We start from the raw sequence: 20550 nt of genomic DNA on the forward strand, positions 1-20550 counted from the left end.
CTACTTTGATAGACATGATCAATCAAAAATGTTCTCTCAAAATCTCCAGCAAACTGGTGATAAACTTGTGAAGTGAGAGCATTTCTAGGGAATTTAAAATTGAATCCCCAAACAGATTTTGTTTGAGGACTATCAGGGGCACAGAAGAAAAAGAAGCATCATTAAATTGTGCCTACTGGAATGAATTTATTTAAGTAAACTATTTATTAAGGCAAAATCAGAATTAGTCTCCTAAGCAAGAAGAAACAATATTTCTTTCCCTTCTACCATCAATTTTTTTTTCCCATTGGGAAAGACAAATAAATAAATTTAGTCCCAGGAAGCTGTGATTTCAGTAGTTAAGTTTTCAAATAGTAGAGGGGACTTCCCTGGCAGTCCAATGGTTGGAACTTCCCCTTCCAATGCAGGGGTTTGCAGGTACAATCCCTGGTTGGGGAACTAAGATCCCATATGCCTTGAGGCTAAAAAACCCAAACCATAAAACAAAAGCGAAGTTGTAACAAAATCAGCAAAGACTTTTTTTATATTTTATTTTTCCATTTATTTTTATTAGTTGGAGGCTAATTACTTTACAATATTGTAGTGGTTTTTGCCATACATTGACATGAATCAGCCATGGAGTTACATGTATTCCCCATCCCGATCCCCCCTCCGCCCTCCCACCTCGCTCTCCACCGGATTCTTCTGGGTGTTCCCAGTGCACCAGGCCCGAGCACTTGTCTCATGCATCCAACCTGGGCTGGTGATCTGTTTCACCCTAGATAATATACATGTTTCGATACTGTTCTCTCGAAACATCCCACCCTCACCTTCTCCCACAGAATCCAAAAGTCTGTTCTGTACATCTGTGTTTCTTTTTCTGTTTTGCGTATAGGGTTATCGTTACCATCTTTCTAAATTCCATATATATGTGTTAGTATACTGTATTGGTCTTCATCTTTCTGGCTTACTTCACTCTGTATAATGGGCTCCAGTTTCATCCATCTCATTAGAACTGATTCAAATGAATTCTTTTTAACGGCTGAGTAATATTCCATGGTGTATATGTACCACAGCTTCCTCATCCATTCGTCTGCTGATGGGTATCTAGGTTGCTTCCATGTCCTGGCTATTATAAACAGTGCTGCGATGAACATTGGGGTGCACGTGTCTCTTTCAGATCTGGTTTCCTCGGTGTGTATGCCCAGAAGTGGTATTGCTGGGTCATATGGCAGTTCTATTCCCAGTTTTTTAAGAAATGGCTGCTATCCAGAAGTCTACAAGCAATAAATGCTGGAGAGGGTGTGGAGAAAAGGGAACCCTTTTACACTGTTGGTGGGAATGCAAACTAGTACAGCCGCTATGGAGAACAGTGTGGAGATTTCTTAAAGCAAAGACTTTTAAACCTAGCCCACATAAAAATATCTTTTAAAAAATTTATTTATTTTTAAATGCAGGATAATTGCTTACACTGTTGTGTTGGTTTCTACCAAACATCAACATGAAACAGTCATAGGTTTACCCATGTCCCTTCCCACTCAAATATCCCTCAGAACAGCTAATCTGTCAACCAAAAACATTTACTTAATAAGCTATTGAAGCTTTAAAAACATTGGTTTATTTGATTTAATGTTAGACTTACCTTCAGTTCAGTTCAGTCACTCAGTCGTGTCCAACTCTTTGCGACCCCATGAATCGAAGCACGCTAGGCCTCTCTGTCCATCACCAACTCCTGGAGTTTACACAAACTCATGCCCATTGAGTCAGTGATGCCATCCAACCATCTCATCCTCTGTCATCCCCTTCTGCTCCTGCCCCCAATCCCTCCCAGCATTAGGGTCTTTTCCAGTGAGTCAACACTTCGCATGAGGTGGCCAAAGTATTGGAGCTTCAGCTTCAACATCAGTCCTTCCAATGAACACCCAGGACTGATCTCCTTTAGGATGGACTGGTTGGATCTCCTTGCAGTCCAAGGGACTCTCAAGAGTCTTCTCCAACACCACAGTTCAAAAGCATCAATTTTTTGGTGCTCAGTTTTCTTCACAGTCCAACTCTCACATCCATACATGACCACTGGAAAAACCATAGCCTTGACCAGAGGGACCTTTGTTGGCAAAGTAATGTCTCTGCTTTTCAATATGCTGTCTAGGCTGGTCATAACTTTCCTTCCAAAGAGTAAGCGTCTTTTAATTTCATGGCTTCAGTCACCATCTGCAGTGATTTTGGAGCCACCCCAAAAAAAGTCTGACACTGTTTCCACTGTCTCCCCATCTATTTCCCATGAGGTGATGGGACCAGTGCCATTATCTTAGTTTTCTGAATGTTGAGCTTTCAGCCAACTTTTTCACTCTCCTCTTTCACTTTCATCAAGAGGCTTTTTAGTTCCTCTTCACTTTCTGCCATAACTGCTGTAATTTTAATTGTGGATGATTTATCTCTGTAAAGCAAAATTTGAGAACTTATTTTAAACTTGGCTTGTAATATTTGTTCACGGTTCAGGCTCATCTCATTGACGATCCTTTGGTATCTACTAGTTTATTTTTAAAATTTTTTATAAAAAGATTTTTTTTTTTATGTGGACCATTTTTAAAGTCTTTATTGAAAGTGTTACAATATTGCTTCTGTTTTATGTTTTGTTTTTTTTGGCCAAGAGGCATGTGGGATCTTTGCTCCCCCATCAGGGATGGAACCTTCACCCCTTGTGTTGGAAGGCAGAGTTTTAACCACCGGACTGCCAGGGAAGTCCTGGTATCTACTACTTTAGAAGCAAAAATTACGAGTTGATCCACTGCAATCTGAAAATAGATCCATTTTCCACTTTAAAACGGACTATCAAGTACGATAGATTCAGAACAAAGTTTTAGAAATGCTAGTCTGGTTGTCAGCATGACTTGTAGTGGCAGCTGTCTACAGTTTTATAAAATCCAGGCTCTACTGCCCTAGAAACAGATTAACATGTGGTTAAGTTCTGGCCACAACACTTAAAAGGCCCACTTTCCAAGCTCTGTTCCATTTTTCATTTTTTCCTTGCAGTTTCTTGTTTGTGGTCACAACTGCACTAGTGTTTTTGCACCTTATCAGAGACCTGGGTTTCATGAGAAGTCTTTAAAAAGCTGGGTGAGAAGACAGAGCCCATTCCAGCAGCAGAGAAGTCATGATTCACACTCGACTTTGGTATTTTCCTCGGGCCAGGCTCTGGCGGTGGTGCAAGCATCCTGCACTCAGCTCCTGGGGCCAGACCCCACCTGGCCCAGCCATTTTGCCAGGGGGTTTGGAACCTGTTCTGAAGTGGTTTGGAAAGAACAGAGGGTGGAGTCCCTCCGGGATACTTCGCCTGCCTTACTGCTCGACCCTTGAACACCTCTCTCCCCAGTTTAAACTGGTCAGACCTCTCCCCTTAACCCTCAGAGGGAAAATCAAGCCTTATCTCTTCTCATTTGGAAAAATACCTTTCCTTCAGTCTGCCCACGTTCGTGGAGAAGCTGACTCTGAGGAGCTAAGGGCTGGGGATGAGCCTGGAATGGATTTATTTCACTTGGCAAATGTGGAATATCTGTCATGGGTCACTGATGTGGTTGGTGCCGAAGATACCAAGGGTCAGTGTTCAGAGCTCACGAATGGTTCACAGCTTAGCACAACAAATAAAGCCATTTATCACCGTTAATCAAAGGCCAATAATTTTATGTTGACATAGTGATATAAGCAAAGCGCTATTGGTGTGAGACGGAGGTGTGCTTGTTGGGGGCTCACGGTGGGGAATGACAGAAGACTTCCCGGAGGGGGTGACATTTGAGATTGGTCCTTCTAGGATGCACAGAACTGTCCTACCAGAGAATCAGAGATCCTGTTTTCGAGGTTCTCTGAAAAAACAGAAAGTGTGGCTGAAGCATCGGCTTTGAGAGGGTTCCGAGTGAATTTGATGGAGTCAGTATCTTACGGATTTTGATCAGCAGCTGATATTTGGAATGAGATCTTCGGTTTCTACCATCAAACATCATCCTGGTGTGTTAATGAACATCATTGGAGAGAATTCGTTATGTTGAAAACTTGATTTTTCAATCATTTCTCACTTAATTTTCAACAGGGATGGGAAAAAACCAACCATCTCTGAACACATAATACATATTTTGTTATTTGAAAGCTTCCTTCATATGATTATCCACTTAAAAAGAAAGTTATAGAATATAGAACATGGAAATTGCTAATAAACATGTGTGTTTATTTTTTAATAAACTTGTATATATTTAAGGTGGAGGCATGACAATTGGATATACAGTTAGATTGTGAAATAATGATTATAGTCAAGTTTCTTAACATACCATCTCATCATATAGTTTTCTTTTTTTTTGTTTGTTTCGGGGAGCCACATATTTTTACTGAAGTATAGATTTACAATATTGTGTCAGTTTCAGGTATACAGCAAAGTCATTAAGATATATATATATATATTTCAGATTATTTTCCATTGTAGGCTATTACAAGATACTGAATAGAGTTCCCTGTGCCATATAATAAATCTTTGTTGTTTATCTATTTCATATACAGTGGTGTGTATCTGTTAATCCCATATTTCTAATTTATCTCTGATACTCACATGGTGAAATGATGACTACAGTAAAGTTAATTAACATATCTCCTCATATAGTTTTATTATTATTTTTTTTGAATAGAGCACCTGAAATGTACTCTTAGCAGACTTCTGGTATTCAATATAATGTTATTAATTTTAGTCACAGTGCTGTACATGACCAGACATTCATCCAACACAATTGCAACTCCGTACCTTTGACTGACATCCCCCCATTTCCCCTCCTTCCCACCCTTGGTGACCATCTTCCTACTAACAAATGTGTTTAAATTGATAAGCATAACATTGTTCCAGACCCGGACAAAAATACAAAATGAACTAGAGTCTATAATCCAAGATCTATCATAAGGCATGCACTAGAAAATTAGAACAATTCCACGTGGGCATTCAACTTTTTTTTTTTTTCCCCCTTTTCCATTGCATGTGCATTCGTAATTGCAATGACAGAATTTCTGATTTTGAGGATCCCAGTGTGCATGTCTGCTCAGTTGTGTCTGACTATTCTCAACCCCATGGACTGTAGCCTGCCAGGCTTCTCTGTCCATGAAATTTTCCAGGGAAGAATACTGGAGTAGATTGCCATTTCCTTCTCCAGGAATCTTCCTGATCCAGGGATTGAACCAGTCTCCCACATTAGCAGATGGATTCTTTACCACTGTGCCACCTGGGAAGCACCTTGAGGATACCAGAATACCTTCTATGTTGTCCTTCATAACTGGTCTTCTAGCCCAAACATAAACCACTGTGGCCAGAGGCAACATACTTCATGTTAATCATTATGAGCCTATTAAAAGGAAGGTCCCCATGGAGGGTGAAAGGCAGCACTAGGGTTGGTAGCCTGCTGTGGGGCCTTGTGCTTGGTGATCCTTTGCAAAGATCCACAGTTAAGCGTGGTATGCCTGGGGCGGGGTGTTCAGTGAAGTGACCCCAACAATCAGTTCCCTCCCTTGGGCTCCCAGGAGCCTTCCAGTCACAGAAGCTTCTGCTTGATCACTCTCTGGAGAACACTTTTCAACAGTAACTCAGAGACTAAATTTCAGCATGAGCCAAACATCACATTAGTAGTGATCTCACTTCCTCAGCAATGATCAGCTTGTGTCCTCTAAAGGGGGAGGAGGAGCGGCAGAGGAAACCTGTTCTGCTTCTTCCCTCCAGTGGATGAGGAAAGGTCATCACCGCACAGGGTTTGGAGACAGCCCCAAAGACTAGTGATGAGTCTCTATGAAGCTGTTGTATCTTCATCTGTAAAACAGAGATAAAGATAATTGACCCACCTGCCAAGAAATTGTGAGGATTAACTAAGAAAATACATTTAGCATGCCTGGTACACAGTAAAGTGCTCCATAAATAGTGACTCTAAGGGGAAAATCAGACCCAGCCACTGCTACTGCCAAATTTCTAATCCCCAGATGTTGTATCCCAGGCTCAGTATATGCCTAACATCATCACAGAAGATGAAAAAGGAAGTATGAGTCAGTCATATTGTGTCTTTAAGGAGATTGTAGTCCTTGGAAGGTGGACACAGAAAGAAGTCAGAGCTCCGAGGAACTGAAGTCCTGGCTTCATGGAGAGAAACTGGATGTCCAGAGGGGATATTCTATAAATGCTCAACACATTAATAAGGGCGTTATTGGAGGCAGGATTCTAAATGGGCTTGGACTGAGCCAACTAAATATGCATAAAAATGCAAAAGCAAATGAAGATTGACGTATGTATGGGATTTTGACATTTTTATAGGATTGGAGTGAAGATGGAAATAGTGAGAAATTAAGTTTGGATAAACAGACTTGTCTTTCTTCTTTTCTTTTCTTTTTAAAATTTGACTGTACCACACGACATGTAGAATTTTAGTTGCCCAATCAGGAATTGAACTGGTGGTCCCTAGAGGGAAAATGTGGAGTGTTAACCATTGGGCTTCCAGAGAAGTCCCCAAACTTTTTTTATCCTTCCCTCTCTTCCTTCCTTCCTTCCTCTCTCTCTTGTTTTTTTTCTCTTTCCATTTGACTTTCAGAATCAGTTCAGCTCAGTTGCTCAGTTGTGTCCAACTCTCTGCAACTTCACGGACTGTAGCATGCCAGGCTTCCCTGTCCATCACCAAGTTCTGGAGCTTGCTCAAACTCATGTCCATTGAGTCAGTGATGCCAACCAACCATCTCATCCTCTGTCGTCCCCTTATCCTCTTGCCTTCAATCTTTCCCAGCATCAGGGTCTTTTCCAATGAGTCAGCTCTTCACATCAAGTGGCCAAAGTATTGGAGCTTCAGCTTCAGTATCAGTCCTTCCAATGAATATTCAGGGTTGATTTCCTTTAGGATGGACTGGTGATCTCCTTGTGGTCCAAGGGACTCCCAAGAGTCTTCTCCAAAACCACAGTTCAAAAGCATCAATTCTTTGGTGCTCAGCTTTCTTTATAGTTCAACTCTCACTATTGGAGAAACCATAGCTTTGACTAGATGGACCTAGAATTACAGAATGAGGGTATATTATTTTGCTAGGGTTGCCATAACCACAAAATGGGTGGTTTAAAGCAAGCAAAATTTGTTGTCTCATAGTCATGGAGCTTAAAAGTGCAAAATCAAGGTGTTGGCAAGTTGGTTCCTTCTGAAGTGTTTAGGGGAGGACCTGTTCTGGACTCTTCCAGCTCTTGGTGGGCCCAGTGTCCTTGGCTTGTGGCTGTATCACTTCAGTCTCTGTCTGCATCTTCACATGGTCATTATCTTTCTGTGTCTCTTTCCTCATACTGCATTTTTTCCTGTGTGTCTGTATCCAGTTTTCCCTCTTATAAGAACATCAATCATACTGGATTAGGGCTCACCATAGTGACTTCATCTTCACTTGATTATATCTGCAAACACTATTTCCAAGTAGAGCCACATTCATACGAACCAGAGGTTAGGACCTAAAGATATGTTTTTGGGGAAGAAATTCAAACCATTATAGGATGATTCATCCTGAAGGCAATAGGAGTGGCTGATTGTATTTAATAGGAGATGTATGTTAGTTGTACACACAAATAGTGGGGCATATGGAAATCAAGAGACATTCTAGGATAGAGAAGAGCTTCTGAGAAGAAATGAGAACCCTGAGAGAGAACATGATTGGTTATAGAACTGTATAGAGTGCAAGACCCAGGGTCATGGACAGAATCTTGAGGATTCTCACCTAGGAACGGGATAACTCATTATTGAGTTGTATTAAAGCATCTGGGAACTGCTATGAATGCTGGTTGTATAGTGTTGAACATGATGGAAAAACCGTTAATCTCATGGAGCTCAGATGCCAGGGCTGGAGACAGAGGAACTTGGGGAACAGGGACCAGTGAGAAAGAAAGACCACGAGGGGCCAGTGGGACCACAGAAGTGAAAAGAGGAGGGATGTAAAGAGAGTGGCTCACAGGGTTAAATGCCCAACAGAGAGAGGAAGTGGTGGGATAAGAACCCAGAGCTGCCATGAGCTTTAGCAAACCCCCAGGGAGGATGGTTTTAGTGGAATGCTGGGGGCAGGAGCCAGACTGTCGTTGGTTGAGACGTGTATTTAGCCTGTTCTTAGAGAAAGTGAGGGAACCTTAGATGGAGAAAGTATGTTTTAAGATGGAAGATCATTGAACACTTGTGTCTGTGAAGTTGAAACCTTACAAAAGTAAGAGATATGGCAGCTGGATGTATGTATGAATGGATGGATAGACAGACAGATAGACAGATCACTGAAGGAGAGGGATCCCTCAACAGGGGACCAAAGAATTCAAGGATGAAATGAGGTTTTATTTTGTGAATGTCTGTGTAGTCTCTGGAGCAGAGGAAGGAGCTCTAGGCTGGGGGCCGCAGGAGAACCGCAAGGCTGCAGGAGGAAATGTGAAGAGGATGATTGCAGATGGTGATAAATCTGTAGGTGGAGAAGAGGTGAGATGCAGGAAGTCCCTCTTATCCTCAAGTCACAAATTGAATGCCTCCTCCTCAGGAAGCCTGGTCTGAGAGCTCATCAGGATGTGCAGTCAGCCTCGGTCCTCCTGGACCATTTGCCTTCTCTGCTCTGCTTCCATAGCGCTCGGCAGAGTCCAGATCACCCAGTCCAGATCACCTCTCTGACCACGTACAGCTTTGCGCTGCCTGGAATGTCAGTGTGGGAGACTGTGGGGTGGTGATGACTGCATCCTGTTCCTGCTGGGTCCTTGACCCGGTTTTGCCTCAGACTAGCTGGTTGATCTTGGGTCAAGTCATTGGGCTTTTCTGGACTTTAATTTTCCCCACCTATCAAATTAAGCAGCTTGGCTAAAGCCTCTGAGCCAAGAGTCAGCAAACTAGGACCTGGAGGTCAAATCAGCCTGCTGTTTTTCCAGAATCTGGAAAAGAATAGATGTATGTATATATACCACTGTACATTTGAAGCTAACACAGCATTGTAAATCAACTATACTTTCAAAAAAGTTCCCCCAAAGCTTTTTGGCAGCTTTGTGATACCACCCTCATTCGCCTGCTACCATGGCAAGTAAAATATGTATGTGCATGCATTCCTGTTCAGTCGTGTCCAACTCTTTGCGACCCCATGCACTGTAGCCTGCCAGGCCCCTCTGTCCATGAGATTTCCCAGGCAAGAATACTAGAGTGGGTTGCCATGCCCTTCTCCAGGGGATCTTCCCAACCCAGAGATCAAACCCGTGCCTGAATTGCAGGCAGATTTTTTGTACCATTGAGCCAGTGGGGAAGCCCTACAGAATTATGGAGGGAGTGCCAAAATGTCTCTGCCATAGACTACTTATTTATTCTGGCATCTGTCTCTTAGCGTTTATCTGAAAAATTAAAGCTATAAACTAAATAATATTTAAGCTCTTTTAATACTAAGTTCTGAATAAACCAAAAGGTGAAGGAAGCTGTTTATGTTTATATCCGTAGGCACTTAAATGCCTTACATGCTATAAGAAATTGGATTTTTTCCCATGCTAAATATATTTGTAACAAAGCAGACTCCCTGACTTTTGTCCTAGCAGCACTAAGTCCTGTGAAGTTCTCTTTAGTCAGCAAAAGCTAGACAATTAGCAGAAGCCTAAGGTCTGGGCCTTTGGTGGAGTGAGATCAAGGTTTAGATTCTGGATGGCACTGTGCTGTCTGGGTACAGCTGGATCATCTGCCAATCAAATCCCTCTTTTATCTTTTTAAAAATGATGGAAACTAAGGTCCCTCCCAGCAGTAACAACTTAGGAATCCATGGTTCTAAGGTCCGTATAGTCAGAACTATGGTTTTTCCAGTAGTCATGTACAGATATGAGCATTGGACCATAAAGAAGAAGGCTGAGCACCAAAGAGTTGATGCTTTTGAACTGTGATGCTGGAGAAGGCTCTTGAGAGTCCCTTGGAGTGTGAGGAAATCAAACCAGTCGATCCTAAAGAAAATCAACCCTGAATATTCTTTGGAAGGACTGATGCTGAAGCTCCAATACTTCAGTCACCTGATGTGAAGAGCCGACTCATTGGAAAAGACCCTGGTTCTGGGAAAGATTGAGGGCAGGAGGAGAAGGGGGCGACAGAGGATGAGATGGTTGGTTGGCATCACTGACTCAATGGACAAGAGTTTGAGCAAACTCTGGGAGACTGTGAAGGACAGGGAAGCCTGGTGTGCTGCCGACCATAGGGTTGCAAAGAGTCAGACATGACTTAGTGACTGAACAACAACAACAAATGGTTCTAAGGGTTCCTGGAATTGGCTGATTCCCTAGAAAGGCTTCTGGAGACCAGCTTTGTTCTTGGTGTAACATTGGTAATGATGGAAGAAGTGAGAAAAGATTTTGAAGAGCAAACAAAAAAGTACACCAGCAACTTCCAAACAAAATATTGTTTATTTGATTTAATATTAGATGTCCTTTACCACTATAATTTTAATTGTTGATAATTTATGCTATCTCTGTAAAGCAAAGCCTGAAAAGTTATTTTTAACTTAACTTTCAGTATTTATTCATGGTTCAGGCTTATGTCCTCTCCAAAATTTTGACTCCATAACTAAACCTGAAATGGCTTATCCTCTTTCTCTCTTGAACAATACTCAATGAACCAATGGAAGCAAGTCAGACTACTCTGTTGGAGGCATCCAAGGTCACAGCACCAGTTTCTATCTTTTGATGATTGGAAGATGACAAACACTAAGAATAAGTCATGTTTCTGAAATATGGGCTGCACCAGAATTCAAAATAGCCTCCAAAGATTTCGAGGATAAAATGAGATTTTATTATGTAAATCTCTATGCAGGTTCTGGCTCCTATTAAAAACAAAACAAACAAAACAATTGGGGATTTTGGAAAAGAGCCATAAAAACAATTTAAGTTTACTGAGTAAGTAAATAGTAGTTTAAGATTCTCTTTGGGGATTGTTGAGAAAGTGACTCCAAGAAATAGAGATGGAAGAGTTTTGTTTTTTTTTTAATATAGCTTTCCAGGGGAAGTTCTTTCTTTCTGGATTAAAAGGTCAAATGACAATAGTACTAATGATAAATTATACACTCCCAGTGCCTTCTCTTAACCTTTTAATAACCTTGTAAAGAGTGAAGACTTGTAGCATTCGTGTTCAATATGATTCCTGTCGGAATTACAACTTCCTCCAAGCCACCTATATTTACTGTGAGGATCCAAGAATGTAGATTATGGCCCTTGAAATAGGAGTCTTTGTTGCTGTTGTTGTTGTTAAGTTGATAAGTCATGTCTGATTCTCTGCGACCCCATGGACTAAGGCATGCCAGGCTTCCCTGTCCTTCACTATCTCTGGCGTTTGCTCAGATTTGTGTCCACTGAGTCCATAATGCTACCTAACCACCTCATCCTCCACCAACCCCTTCTCCTTTTGCCTTCAATCTTTTCCAGCATCAGGAACATTTGGATAATTCACTTTTTAATCTTTCAATAAATAATTATGTTAAGCCATGTACATAGCCATGAGATTCTTATTTTTATTTACATTACTGCCTGCCTTTTATCTCTCTCCCATTGTACCAGGACGAAATAAAATCAGCTTTCTTTTTCACTCCCTTAGTATGGCAGCTTTGTTTCTCTCGGGTGCTTGGACTTCTGTGTATTTGCAAGGCTTATTTTTCAACAGAACAGTCAGGGTTTACAGAGTAAAGGAATTTTCATTTCCATTACTGTTAGGTTGCTGCTGAAATGACTGTAAAATGAGGGGAGGGGGAATGCATTAGTTATTGCAGATGAAGTTGCTTCCTGCCCATCCAAACAGAAAGATGCTGGCCCCTGGCAATGACTGAATTCAGGGGACTTGGGCATCTCCGCATCATTTAATTATCTTAAGGCCCAAGTCACTTATCCCACCTCTTTCTGGGCTTCCCCTCATGGGGACTTTCTCCGGGTCTTGGCTAACACACAGGAATCTGATGTTTAGAAAGTCACTTTCCTGTCCTTATAAACAATTCCACCATCATAACCTGGCTTCTGGCAGCAGAGGTTCATTTAAATTTTGCTCAGCTTGGTTTACAATTAAGATTTAATTAGTAAACTCATTACAAAGACAGGAAATCACTGACTTTCCCCTAATTCTCTTTCAGGCCCCAGCAAGGACCCAGCCTGCCCCTTTGGCTTCAGACGTTTGCAGAAAGTTTTCTCCAAACATTGTTATTTATGTTAACTTTAATTTCAAGATAAAATATTGTTCTTTGCTTTGGGAAATAGCTGGAAGTAAGCTGGGCATTTAGAATTCAGGGTTTCAAGTTCTCTATTTAGAAAATACGCCCTGTGCATATTTTTAAACTTTTTGGACTCTGAGAGTCTGTTTAGATTCTCTGAGCTTTTCCCAAACAGTAGAAATAAAGACTACTGTTGGGAAGTGGGAGAGGAAAGGCCCATAGGGATGATGTAAGACCAGAAAATAATCACAGCATGGAGACACCCTCAAAATAATTCATAACACTGTGAATCTCATGGCAACTCCAAGAGCACAGAAGGAGGTGTGGCTGAACTCCGTAAGCTAAGGTGAAGCATTCGTATTTTGCTAAAACCAAAAAGCAGTAGGGAAGTGTTTGCCAAAAAGCTATGAAAAATGAGAGATAAATGAGTACTCAGCTGAGACAGAGCTTTCCAATGTTAGAAGCTCAGGAGGAAAATATTTTAGCTGATAATATTTCTGTTGGACAAAAGCTATTAATATATAAATTTATCCTGAGAAAATGAGGTCCCTCTGGGAGAACAAGGGAAACTTTTGTATCAGAGCTTAAGTGTTATTGATATACTTAAGGCACTGAGATTCACATGAAAATTCTTACTTTGACCACACAATGATGATTCCAGGACATTCAAAAGAGAAATTTCTTTCCCTTTCAAATTACTCCTATTTTATTTCATGTGATCTTTGACCCTTAAGGAAAGTTTCATGTTTAGATGAGTGATTAAGTTTTGGAAATTCAATCTTTCAAAACTTACTCTTTCAGAAGTAACTATAAGTTGTCTCTGATGTTAGATGTATTTTTGAAGTATTGAATTAAAGATTAAAAAAAAAACTGACAGTGATTATGACAGAGCTTTATTCTTTAGTGATTTCTCTATTCATGATAATTTTTTTGTTGTTGTTCTGACAGAAGAAAATACAGACCAGAAAGGTTAAGTGACTTTCCTGAGGTCACACAGCAAACTTGTAGGCAAGGCAGAAATAAGGTCGGTTTGTTTATTTGTTTTAATTATGTGTGGGGTTCTGGGCAAACTCAAAGGTAAAAGTTATTAGAAGCTGTAACATTCAGGACCCATAATGCTTAATGGGTGTTACTCTCAGGCAATCTCCAACAGCTTTTATGAGGCTTTGGAATGTGTCAATAGATAGCACAGTGACCCTCTGGGAAGGGGCAAATCAAACCCTTTCCTCTGGGAAGCCTCAGCCAGTTGCTCCTGGAGATTTTCAGTCAGAGGAGGAAATGCCAACTTTGCTTTCAAAATGGCTCAGAAGAGTTTGGAGAACACACAAATCAATATTTGTAGGACATATATTAAGTTAACCTTAAAAATGCATTCAAAATACTGTTTGATTTCATTTATACGAGGTACCTACAATAGTCAAATTCTTGGAGTCGGAAAGTACATTGGTAGATACCAGGGCCTGGGGAATAGGAGGTGGGGACGCGTGATAGTTTAATGGGGACAGAGTTTCAGTTTAGGAAGGGGAAAAATTTGGGAGAGGATGATGGTGAGAGTTGCACAACAGTGTGAAAAAAACTTCCTTAGTGCCACTGAGCTGTACAATTAAATATGGATAAAACAGTATGTTTTATATTATGTGACTTTTGCCACAATTAAAAAAATGAAGAAAAGCATGCATATGTATATGTGTAACTGAGTCATGTTGCCATACGAAAGCAATGAACATAACATTGTAAACCAACTCTGCTTCAATAAAATGGGAAAGAAAAAGAAAAGAATACAGGCCAAACGACCGAGAAGTGGATAAAGCCATCAGACAGCTTAATGGAAGGAGCGGTGGCTGACCTCTGCTTCCTCTCCTGTCTCGCTGGCTCTGTTGGAAGGTTGGCAGCCAGTGTGGCAGCGGCAGGTAACAGGAGTTCAGGTCTTACCTGTGAGAGGTCAGGTGCCAGACCTGATGGTAACAAGGACACAGAAAAGGAACAGGGGGCAAAGATGTCTAAAAGAAGAGTCAAACAAAGAAAGCAGGCTTCCCTCATAGCTCAGTTGGTAAAGAATCCGCTCAGCTGTAAAGAATCCGCCTGCAACGCGAGAGATCTGGGTTCGATCCCTGGGTTGGAAAGATCCCCTGGAGAAGGGAACGGCTACCCACTCCAGTATTCTGGCCTGGAGAATTCCATGGACAGAGGAGCCTGGCAGGCTACAGTCCATGGGGTCACAAAGAGTCGGACACAACTGAGCGACTTTCCCTTTCACTTCACTTGACTTTCAAACAAAGAAAGCAGGTATACTGATAACACAAAGGGATATAAAACTCCCAGAAACTTCTGCACTGAGACTGGTCTTCAGAGGTTACTGTTCTCAGTGGAGGTTCCACTTAATGGAAATACAAGAACTGGAAACCACAGCAGATGTCTGTCCGAGCTGTGTGAGGAGTGACTGAAGTCCACAGAAAGGGGTCTGAGAAGGGGTTCCCTAATTTCTCTGGTTAAGGAATTCTATTTGAAAGGTATGGGGGCGGGGGCTTTAGCAGTTATCAGGACCAAATGCAATGCTTGGACTTTGACTGAATCCTATTTGGAAAATAACAGCTATCAAAAATATTCTTGGTACAGGGGCTTCCCGGGTGGCTCAGTGATGAAGAATCCTCCTGCCAATGCAGAAGACATGGGTTCGATCCCTGATCCAGGAAGATCCCACATGCCGAGGAGCATCTAAGCCCCCATGCACCACAACTATTGAGCCTGTGCTCTCGAGTCCAGGAATCACAAATAGTGAACCCATGTGCCATGACTACTGAAGCCTGTGCACCCTAGGGCCCATATTCCATCGCAAGAGAAAGTGTGCAAGTGTTGGTCGCTCAGTCGTGTCCAACTTCTTACGACCCCGTGGATTATAGTCTGCCAGGCTCCTCTGTCCATGGAATTCTCCACGCAAAATACTGGAGTGGGGAGCCATTCCCTTCTCCAGGGGATCTTCCTGACCCAGGGATTGAGACCCAGGTCTCCTGCATTGCAGGCAGACTCTTTACCATCTAAACCACCAGAGGAGTCTGGAAACAAGAGAAGCCACCACATTGAGAAGCGTGACAGTTAAAAAGTGTCCCTCTTTCTCTGCAACTAGAGAAAAGTCCACGCAGCAATGAAGACTCAGCACAGCCAAAAATAAATAAAATTATTTTTTAAAATTATTGATAGAGTTGGGAACATTTAAATATGGATTAGATATTTTAATAGATTATATTATGAAATTAAGCTCCCTGCTGGCTCAGATGGAGTAATTATGGAGTTATTATAGATTTTCCTGGATGCAATTAGATTATTGTGGTTAAGCAGTTTACCCATACTCTTAGACGATATATCCTAAAGCTGTCAGAAACTTGGAAAAAGTTTTGTGTATGTGCATGCATGCACACATATATAAGTACATGGATACGTGTGTGTGTTTGTGTACATACATTTATTTATGCAGAAGATGGTTGAAAGAATCATGGAATCACTCGGCTTCTAGATAGTTAACTCCCTGGCAACTTGACATCATTAGTAGATTAAATATGAATGGCAAACTCTGAACCAGGGCAAGCAAATAAAATATTTTCAATGTTAAAAATGGAACAAGGCTAATCAGAAGTATCTTGGTATCTTAACGCCCAAGTGAACATGCTTTTGAAAATGCTCTTAACAATTCAATCAATTCTAATGCAAAATGAAAGTCTTTTACTACAATGCAACATTCGTCATTGTTATGGGCTGAATTGTATCACCGTCCCCCCAAGCCCTGCCAATTCATGTGCTGAAGGCCTGACCTCTAGAACCTCAGGATGTGCCCGTATTTGGAGACTGTGCTTACGCTCAGTGGTCCAGTCGTGTCCGACCCTTTGCAACCCCATGGACTGTAGCGCCTCTGTCCATGGGATTCTCTCAGCAAGAATACTGGAGCAGGGTGCCATTTTCTTCTACAGGTCTTCCCAACCCAGGTATCAAACTTGAGTCTTCTGTGTCTCCTGCATTGGCAGGTAGATTCTTCACCACTGTGCCACCTGGGAAGGCCTATATTTGGAGATACTTGGTATTTATTTTTTATTTTTTTTTTGATACTTGGTATTTAAAGAGATTACAAAGTTAAACTGAAGTCTTTAGAGTGGGTCATTGCTATTTTAAAAAACATGCAAATTAAGTGTCATAAAATACACAGAAAAAAATATAGCAAACACCAGGTCCTTCTCCAAATGCTTTCTGTGTCTTACACACATCCTCACTCCACTGTCTCTAAGCCACAGAGAGGTTTAGCTCCCTAGCTGTCAGGTTGGGGAGAAGGAAGCCACCCAAGGTCATACAATATTTATACTATCAGAGTTGAGATTCAAATCCAAGGGGTCTAACATCCAGAGATTTGTTTTTCTCTGCTTTATCATACTTCTTCTACAGCTTTATACATACAAGTGCCTAAAGTGTAAATGTTATTGTGTTTGTTGGATTAAATTCTACAACTTACCCTAGTCAGAATTTCAAGTTCAGAACCAGGGGGGAAGCCTGTATCCAGAAGTGATAAGAAAGAAATGATCCATCCATAGAACAGAGAATAGTGTTTGTGGGTGTAAGCTTCTACCTCCCTCAGGAGAAAAATTATGGAATAGATCCCCAAAGAGATGAACCAGTATTAATGTGTTTTGTCAAAACTCACATCCTCAATCAAGTCAGTGGACATAGTTTTAGCAGCTCTGTACTCTTCGTATGTGTTTCTCAAAAAATACAGAGAAGGAGAGAGACCCAGAAAGAGAAGTAATGGCGCAGCATGAAAAATTTATGACAGTTTATAAGAATAAAATATAGCGTTAAATGCTTTAAAATCTGCAGAAGCCCTGGATGGCATCCCTTCACTCTTCCCTTTGAACATGCCTGGTAAGTGGGCTGAGTGGGCCAGACAGACTGTCTCTGAGCTCTGTCCAGATGCGTACCTCACTGTATTGACTTCCTTTGCATTCTTGTATGTCCAAACACACAAAGCCCTCAACTCTTGACCTTTTTCTGTCTTTTTCTCCTCTTGTTAACATGTCTTGAATGGAGAGGAGACTCAGGAAGCTGTGCTATTTTGTCTTTTGTTTGAGCTCCAAAGACAGAAGCTACTGAGATGAGGAGACTTGTCCTCAGACTTAACTCCCAGACTCAGAGCAAAATTTTACCATGGTCTTTCCTCTGCCTTCCCAGGGACAGTTTCTAGGCACATGGAGGATTCTGAGGTCTCCACCTGACTCCTGGTGGTTTCTTTAGATGGACACCTGGAGTCCTGGAGGGAGCATGTCCTGTCCCAGCCCAGGGGCACTGATTTGACTCCTGCTGACACTGGCCTGCATGGAGATGCTTTTACTTCCAGCTTTTAGACGAATGCTTGTTTCTCCATCCTCTGTGCATCCATAGGCCTGTGGTAGGTCAATCATTCCTTCCCCCAGCTTTGAGCACACGTCAGGTTCCCAGGTCCAGCTGCGTGGGGGATGCACCAAGCTGAAGAAGGTGAGCTAGTCTGAGTCCATCTCCTTCAGAGCATCTTACATGACCCAGAACATATTTTCCCACCTTTGCACCACGTGTGTGCAGTGTGTGTGTGCTCAGTTGCTAAGTCGTGTCAGACTCTGCAACTCCGTGGACTGTAGCTTCCCAGGCTCCTCTGTCTATGGGATTCTACAGGCAAGAATACTGGAGTGGGTTGCCATGCCTTCCTTCCAGGGATCTTCCCAACCCGGGGATTGAACCCTTATCTCCTGTGTCTCCTGCACTGGCAGGTAGGTTCTTTACCATTGAGCACTCTGGGAAGACCAACTTTTGCATCAGAAGCACTCTTCTTTTTTAAAAAAATATTTTTCCTGTGTGGACCATTTAAAAAATATTTTTTGAATGTTTTACAAAATTTTCATGTTTTGGTTTTCTGGTCAGGAGGCATGTGGAATCCTAGCTTCCCAAACAGGGCTCAAACCTGCACTTCCTGCATTGGAAGGTGAAATGTTAACCACTGGACCACCAAGGAAGTCCCTAGAAGCACTCTTTGAATGACATCTCACTTACCTCCGAGTTTGAAAGAATTTTGTCTGTTCAATTAAATAAGCATTACCTTTTGCCCCATGCAACTCCAGAGTCGAGTGATCTGAGCTGACAGCCTGGGTTAAGGGTAGGGCTTGGGGAAACCATCTTCCTCTCTTACCTCATCAATGGTGTTACCTCTAAAGCTTGGTCCTGCAGAACCAACTTCCCAGAGACCAGAGGACCACTCTTGGTTCAAGGATCTTTAAGTGGCTGAAAATTCATTTAAGCTTTTAAAATTCATTTTCAGGAAGTTATGATTCATTTCCTCATTTTTATTATTCACAGCAAAAAAATTGAAGGTGGCACAAACAGCAAAAGACAAGAGTAGCAAAGAGATTTATTAAATTACATGGTGGATGGCTTGTGTTACATCACGTGTAACACATCTCTACTTCAGAAACAACCCCACTATTTCTAAGATGTTCTTTGAACTGTTGAAGAGTTATCAAATTTCCATTAAAATTTTTGGGATTCAAAGAACCCAGTTAGGGAATCTCTGCAGTGTAATTAAAATAAATAAGACGCCCACACAAGGGTGGGGGTGGGGGGGGGAAGCTACAGTTCTTTTGCTCTTTTAGTTTGTCACCAAAATCAATCATTTGTGCTTCCTTGTGGCCCATCATGAATTTGAATAGTTAAGAAGTATGGTTGGGCTTCCCAGGTGGTTCGGTGGTAAAAATCTGCCTGCCAATGCAGGAGATACAGGAGATGTGGGCTTGATCCTTGGGTAGGGAAGATCCCCTGGAGAAGGGAATGGAAACCTATTCCAGTATTCTTGCTTGGAGAATTCCATGGACAGAGGAGGCTGGTAGGTATAGTCCATTGGGGTTGCAAAGAGTCAGGCATGACTGAGCGTGCACACGAACACTATGGTTTGAGTCCTAAAGATTACCCTTACCAAGTGTCGGCACCTTTGGAAACGTAACAATCCAAGAAAGATTTCCCAACTTGAATTGTGTTGTGGGATATGTAATGGTGTCATACAGGGATATTCCATTTGGAGATGGTTTGAAAAAGCATTTATTCTTCATGCATGATCTCTTACTTGAAAAGAATAGGACAAATACTGTTTTCATAGCACAAAGAACATGAAAAACCTTTACAAAATTTGCTGTGAGGATTTGAAGACCTGGTTCTCATCTTGACGACATAATCTCAACAGAGGGGATTATTGGAATTTTAGCAGAAAGGTATGAGATTTTCATCTTTATAGGAAGAGGGCAAGAGTTTACCAAAAAAAAAAAAAAAAAAGCTAAGCAAAATGGATCTAAGGCATAACAAAGTTTCCCAACAGAATATTTAAGTCTATTAAGAAAAGAGAAAAAAAGGAATAGTCTGTCTTGCTTACTGGCAAGAGGAAGTGGCAGCAGGTCAGTTTGTAGTATCCAGAAAAATAACAATATCAAAGCCTGAACATTTTCTGAGAGTAGAGTAAATCATTACAATTGGCATACTCGGTCAGTTTGTCAGCAACTTTGAAGACACTGAATTCTTTCAAAAGCATGAGATTTACTTCATGGACTGGTTAGAAAAAGTGCTTTTCTTCTTTTTTTAAAAAAATTTATTGAAGTATAGTTGGTGTATAGTACTATACTTTACAGGTGTATAATATAGTGATTCATAATTTTTAAAGGTTATGCTCCTTTTATAGCCACTATAAAATATTGGCTATATTTCCCATGCTGTTCCATTTATATGAGGCACCTAGAATAGTCAAATTCACAGAGTCGTAAAGTGCATTGGCAGATGCCAGGGGCCAGGGGTGGGTCGAGGGTTGGGGTCAGTTCAGTCAGCTCTGTCTCTTGCCTGACTGCACTCTTGTCTGACTCATTGCAACCCAATGGACTGCAGCACGCCAGGCTTTCCTGGCCACCACCAATGCCCGGAGCTTGCTCAAACTCATGTACATCGAGTCAGTGATGCCATCCAACCATCTTATCCTCTGTTGTCCCCTTCTCCTGCCTTCAATCTTTCTCAGCATCAGGGTCTTTTCCAATGAGTCAATTCTTCGCATCAGGTGGTCAAAGTATTGAAGCTTCAACTTCAGCATCTGTCCTTCCGATGAATATTCAGGACTGATTTCCTTTAAGATTGACTGGTTTGATGTCCTTGCATTCCAAGGGACTCTCAAGAGTCTTCTCCAAACACCACAGTTCAAAAACATCAGTTCTTCGGTGTTCAGCTTTCTTTAAGGTTCAACTCTCACATCCATACATGACTACTGGAAAAACCATAGCTTTGACTAGATGGACCTTTGTCAGTAAAGTAATATCTGTTTTTTAATATGCT

Source organism: Cervus elaphus, chromosome 23, assembly GCF_910594005.1.
Source record: "Cervus elaphus chromosome 23, mCerEla1.1, whole genome shotgun sequence".
NCBI lineage: Eukaryota > Metazoa > Chordata > Mammalia > Artiodactyla > Cervidae > Cervus > Cervus elaphus.